The following is a 6,237-nucleotide window of genomic DNA, read 5'->3' on the forward strand; positions in this document are numbered from 1 at the left end:
GGTATGGATGCATCACTGCGGTCCTTCGCCTTCACATGGCATGCTCCCTGCGTCTCTTCCCACTCTCTTCCTGTCTGTCTGGCTTGTGTCCAAATTTCTCTTTTATAAAGACCACAGTCATACTGGATTTGGGCCCACCCTAATCACCTCATTGTAACTTGATCGCCTCTGTAAAAACCCTATTTCTAAATAAGGGTCTTGGGGGGCGGATTTTAACTTACTTCTTTTTAGTAGGACACAATTCAACCCATGGTAACACCGAATAAGTTGGAAGCTTACAAAGACCATTGCAATAGGCCCCAGATGATTTTCTGGTTTCATTTCCTGCCACCCGCCTTCCTCCTGCAAGCATGAATCTAGCGCGGCCCTGTTCCGTTAGGAAGACACTGTAGCTTCGCAGTCTCTCATGCCTCTTGGCCCTGCTCACGTCTCTCTCCATCTGGAACGCCCCTCCCCACCCTACCTATCCGGAAAGTCTCCGTTCATTCAAGAACAAGGGTTCATGCCACTGGCACCCAGAAACCGCTAGACCCTATTCTTCCACATCTTGCATTCAGTTTTACCTCCCTTTCTGTGGTTCTCAATGTAATTCTCTCCTCGTCTGTCGATGCCCTCCCCGCCCCAATAGCCTGTGAGCTCCCATAGACCAGGATCTGTGCCTCGGATACAACCCTGTCCCAGAATGTCTATATAGAACACCCAGCCCCTGTGGCGGTCTCACAGATATTTCTCTCATGAATGAGTACAGCAGTCTGACTCCTGAAGTGGTCAGTTTCCCTAAATGTCAATTAAGGGGTTTATGTGAGAAATCTCTGCTGACCCTTATCACACAATTATTATGCGATCCTAAGGTTTCTTCTGAGTCACCAGAGACGATTTGGTCTATATAATGTTGGATACTAATCTCCCAATCTATAACTTACTTCTTTTCACTTTCATGGTGTTTTAATAGAGTTTATCTTTTTCCTAATGGTCTGTGCTGTTTGTATCTGCTTTATGAAATCCTTCTCTAAAGTCATGGAGACAAGCACCAAAATTTTCTTCCAACAGTCTGAAGTTTTATTTTGTTTTTTTTTTTTTGATATAAAAGTCTTTAATCTGCTAGAATTTGTTTTTATGTATATGGTGTGAGGTGGGGATCTAACCTTTTATCATATTGATAATCAATTATTCTAGCACAATCAGTTGAATAGCAATCACAGAATTTTGCTTTTTCAGATTCAAAGATACTTTGAGAGTTAATTTCTAATTCCCTTATATCTTGTATGCTTATCCATTCTATTCTAGACACATCACTGATTTTGAAAACTTCGATAAATTTCCCCAGAATCATGTAGAATCAAAAGACTTAATAAAAGGTTTGAGAATAAAGAACACCAAGCCTTTATTTAATAAATTAGTCTTGGTTACATAACGATTTGCATAAATTCTGGCATTATAAAGGTTTATGTGCCTCCGGTCAGTGAAATTCAAATTTAAAAACTATCAGAGAGGAATGACAATTTTAATGAATTCGATGACAAACCACAGAGTAGTTGGCCAGTTTGAACCACAGTGGAAGGGAACATGCTGGGCCCCCCTGAGAGAAGGATTCAAGGCTGATGTGCCTCTGCCTGGAACCATTGTTCAAACTCCCTGTACCCTGGGATCCATGGTTAGGAAAATCCTCACAGTAAGGGGGCCTTTGGGTTTATCCCTGGGTGGACCAAGCAAAGAGCGAGAATGGGATTCTAAGTCTTATTTTTCAGATACCACTGGGGGTAATTGAAACCCAACAGACCTTGAGTAGCTTAGTTGGGGGAAGAGAAGCAAGTGAGGACAAAGGAAAAGTCACATGGGGAAGGGGCACTGGGGACCAAGCAAGGAAAACAATACTGATAACTACAGCAACTGCTGCTGACGCCAGCGGTCACACACCTATTCCAGGCCACCCCCTCTACTGGACGCTTGCCGTTTATCTCATGTCTTTATGATATCCGAAATGCAGATAGGGAAGAGAGGTTCTGAGATGATAAGGGACTTGCCTGGGTCACCCGACCAATGTTATAAATGTTACTTACCTGGAGTTATAAATAGGAATATTTAATACTGTTCGTGTGTTAGGCACTCAGCGTAGTTTTCGGTACACGCCAGGTCCTCAGCAAACGCTTGTTAAATTTTGCCAGAGAAAGATAGTAATCAACTATCAAGCAGCATCTAGAGTGTTTCTGAGGCCCCTGAAAAATTTCCTGTGGCTCTGGGGCCCTTTAATCCTGTGATGCAAACCCAATTCTGCTGCTTCTCATGACCAGATTAAATTGATTGTCAGCATGGCTAAGGGGACAGGACCTAGGAATCCGCGTCAGGTACACCTGGTAAGAATCCCCGCTCCACCGCCTATTAGCTGTGGAGGCTGTGGGCTAGTTCCTTAACTTCGATGACCCTCCTTCCCTCGTCTATAAAACAAAGCCTGTGAGGTCTCCCCCCAGGGGGTTGCCATGGACAAGGTGCATGTGAAATGCCTGGTGCCCAGCAGGCATTCTAGGACAGATGGCAGTTACTCCGTTAGTGGTGTGGCCTCCTCGCTTGCTGGTGTCACTTCCTGGTGCCTGGAAGCCAGTGGGAGGGCACAAGTTCCCACGTAGATCAAATGACTGCTTTGGTTAATTATAGGGTTTGCTGTGTGTGTGTGTATGTGTGTGTGTGCTGTGTGTTCTAAACAACCTCTCAACACTTGCCCTCTTGGCTGCAACTGAAGTGAGTCAAAGGAAAGTGGATGGGGAGGTGGAAAAGAGGCAGGCAGGCCCGAAGCCCCAGGGACAAAGAAGCACCTGGACGTGTCTCCTGTGCAGGTTCCCAGGTAGCGGCGACCAGCCCAGCGTATGGCAGCCCGCTGGATTGTGTTCACCCCTGGACCCTGGTCCTCAGTAAGGGAATGAGGAGCTGGCACTAAGAGTGTTCTTTAATGGAGAATTCCTGGAATCGGAGGAGACACGCTTTGAAATACTTTGTCAACACTTTCAGTCTGGGCACTGGTGTTCTTTGAAGACAAATAAAGCCTAAGCGACGGCCAGGGTCAACAGTCTGTCACTGAAGACTGTCTGCTGGCTCCCAAATACCTTCTTCTTCCTCGCAGGCCACTCTTCCCGCTGCGGCATGTTCCTAACTCCCCTCGTCTTCCATGAGGGAGGAAGCCTAATGGATAGAAGTTGGGCACCCACGTTATACCGGGAGCTGGACTGCAAGTTCCCATAACGCCTGTATCGGTTCAATCACTACTGAGTAATAATAGCAGCTCCTGTTTGTTGAGTACTTAACTCTGTGCCAGGCGCTGGACCAGCAACTGTTGTGTATTTGAACGTATATATAATTTCTATTTAATACAACAAGCTTTTCTGTTAGAGACCACTATTACAGACTCCGTTTTAAAGGTGAGGAAATCAAGGCTTTTTTTTTTTTTTGAAGACACAAGGTTACATGGTTAGAAAGTGAAAAAGTCAGGATTTGAACACGGGACTCTCCTGAGATGCTACAGTGACCTTCTCAGGAATCACAGAGGAACAGTGGTGTTATTTTCACTTTGGAGCAGAGGAAACGAGAACACAGATTGACAAAGTGACAAGAGACAAGGTCAGGCAAAGCCACCAAGATCGAGTGCTTTTCGGTTGGAGAAACCTGGATGCCAGTCTGGGTGTGAGGGACCCCTTTCCAACTCTGCGATGGTGGTCAAAATCCTTCATCTCTCTGCAAAATTAGGAGAGAAGCATGTTGGCAAGGTTTGAGCGACACCAAAGGCACAATGTATCCTGCTGACGTGGCTTGTGGTAAAACTCAATAAGCTGTGACAGAGGACAGTGGTCATTCTGACGTCTGAATTCACACGGCTGGAAAGTGGTGGCCAGGTATGAAGCCTGGGCTGTGCCGACGCCAGTGCTCATGGCGCGTTCTTCCCACAAGGCAGCCTTGCCTCTGCTGATTCACAAATGCCCTTCGCGTGGACAACGTGCTACTTGTCTCCGAGCCTCCTTCTCACTCTCTGCCAGAACTGTGCACACTAGGTATTTTGAAGGGAGTTGGAAGAAGATGTGGCGTTTCTTTTACCCCTCCAGGGCACCCAGGAGCACATACAGAGTGATTTGGGGTAATCAGGAAAAGATTGCTCCGTCCTCTGGGGGACTCCAGCACAGGCTGGGGCGCACAGCTTTGCAAGAGAGAGTGGCCTTGATTTTGCCCACCAGTCACGTCTTGGCCAGGAGCCCTTGTGGACAACTGAACCCAGCAGCCTCAAGTCTCCCTCAAAGAAATTTAAAGAGTGAGAACCTGAGGCCCAGATGGGAGCTGACATGAGTCATCCAGTGAGTAGCAGAGGGAGGAAAGCATGATGACCCTTGCCTCTCAGACGCCGTGTGCCACCTTGTTGGATGGGGGCCTATGGCCTGGGCACAGCACGAGTGCCTGAGACTTCCAGGGCGTCAGAGGACGGGTCATATGACCACTCCCCTGTAACTGGCACCGAGGGTTTGTTCCAGCTGCTCCACATCTGTGAGAGGGGAATCATGCTATTTACCTCGAAGCCTTGTCACCATAGGTGAGAACACACCCACAAAGGCCCTGAGCCTTGTAGAGGCACGATATCTGTGAGTTGCACTGGGCATCCAGAGAGAAAGTTCAAGCCTTGTGAGCCAATGATCCAATGGGAAGGTCAGAGACTGAGCGAGGCCTTGGGACACAAGCTGTTGAGCTCCACGGCCCCAGAGGGTCTGCATCTACAGTGCTGGCATTGAACATGGCTCGCCGAAGGCCCGAGGAATGCGATGAATGAATGAATGAATGAGTGAATGAATGAACACACTATATCACATACTCCAAGTCACGGAGCCCATGAGTGGCCAACATAAGAGTCAAATGCTGTTTTTTTTTTGACTGCGACATGTGAGATTGTTCTACCATTCGACCAGCCTGCTCTGCACAGATGACAACGTCTAGAGGACCCTCACGGCTGTTCCGGTGTCGGTGGGCTGCGTGGGGCTCGTGTCTGGGTTTTCACCACACCTTGTTTTTTTGTGTCCTGGTTGACAACTCCAACAGCTGGGAGGACACCCGCGAGGACTCTCTATTCCTCGCAACCCCGAGCTTCAGAGCTTTCCTGGAATTATCCTGCTCCTGGTGGGGACCGGCTCACGTGATGCCTTTTGAGCAGGAAAAACGGGTGTCGACTCATCACCTTTTCTGTTGCTTTTCCCAGAATCGCGGAATGGTCTCGGAGCTCTGAGCCCCACACCGGGAAGACCACCCATCTCTCCTTCAAAAAATCAAATCGTGTTTTCTTAACAAACCAAAATGACTGCCTCTTTGCTCCCACAACTAGCATTTCCTGAGAGTTCGTGAATTCCAAAGTGATTTGAGCAATTTTAGCCTTTGAAGCTCGGCTCCCACCTTAGACTCTCAGAATTATTTCTTGGAAAAGTGATTAGTGCTGAGACACTCCACGAAAATTGGCATCCAAGGATGGCCGTCTCATTATGCGAAGTGCCCATAGATTCACCTCCAAGGGTCTCGTGATTTCGCAAGCGCCATTATCTCCCCACTGCATCTCTTCTTTGGAGCTTATTACTTAAGTAAAAAATGCTAATTGTTTCTGAGAAGTGCACGATGAGGAATGGGGGCTGCCGTCTCTGAGGAGCCAGGTCTCTGTATTCCCAGGCTGCGGCTAACTTTGTTGCTTAATGCTGGAAGCTCTCGATCGGGCAGCCATCAATTTGTGTGGTGTTAAGTCACGATTCACATCGAGCACCGTTTGCACACGAGGTGTTATTTATTGAGCTCGTACCGTGGCGAGGAAGACGTGAGCTCTTGAGTAATTAGAATCCTGTCCTCGCTGGGCAGCAAACAATGGCTTCCTGCTATCTCTGCCTTCTAATGGGTTGGCAATGGCGCTATCTCTGCTTCCATAAATAATGCGCTCCATGTAAATAAGGAGTCATTAAAAACGGGGCAGAACCCACACGTCACTTCATAAACATGAGGGAGGTACTTAAGAAGAGGCTCATCAATAAGCCTCTCCAGTGGACATTCACACCGCCTTTCCCCATGTAAATCATCCCGTTTGCACCTGCTCCACGCCGACCGCTGCAGGTGTGCGGCACGTGGCTACAAGCGTGGTCTCTGGAGGCAGACAGAGCTGGGCGCAGATTCTCGGCATCCGTGAGACCCTGGGGAAGTCACCTGGCCTGTCCGAGCCTTGACCATGGATGGAGA

The sequence above is a fragment of the Pteropus medius genome, unplaced genomic scaffold, assembly GCF_902729225.1.
Source record: "Pteropus medius unplaced genomic scaffold, Ma_sr-lr_union100, whole genome shotgun sequence".
Taxonomy (NCBI): domain Eukaryota; kingdom Metazoa; phylum Chordata; class Mammalia; order Chiroptera; family Pteropodidae; genus Pteropus; species Pteropus medius.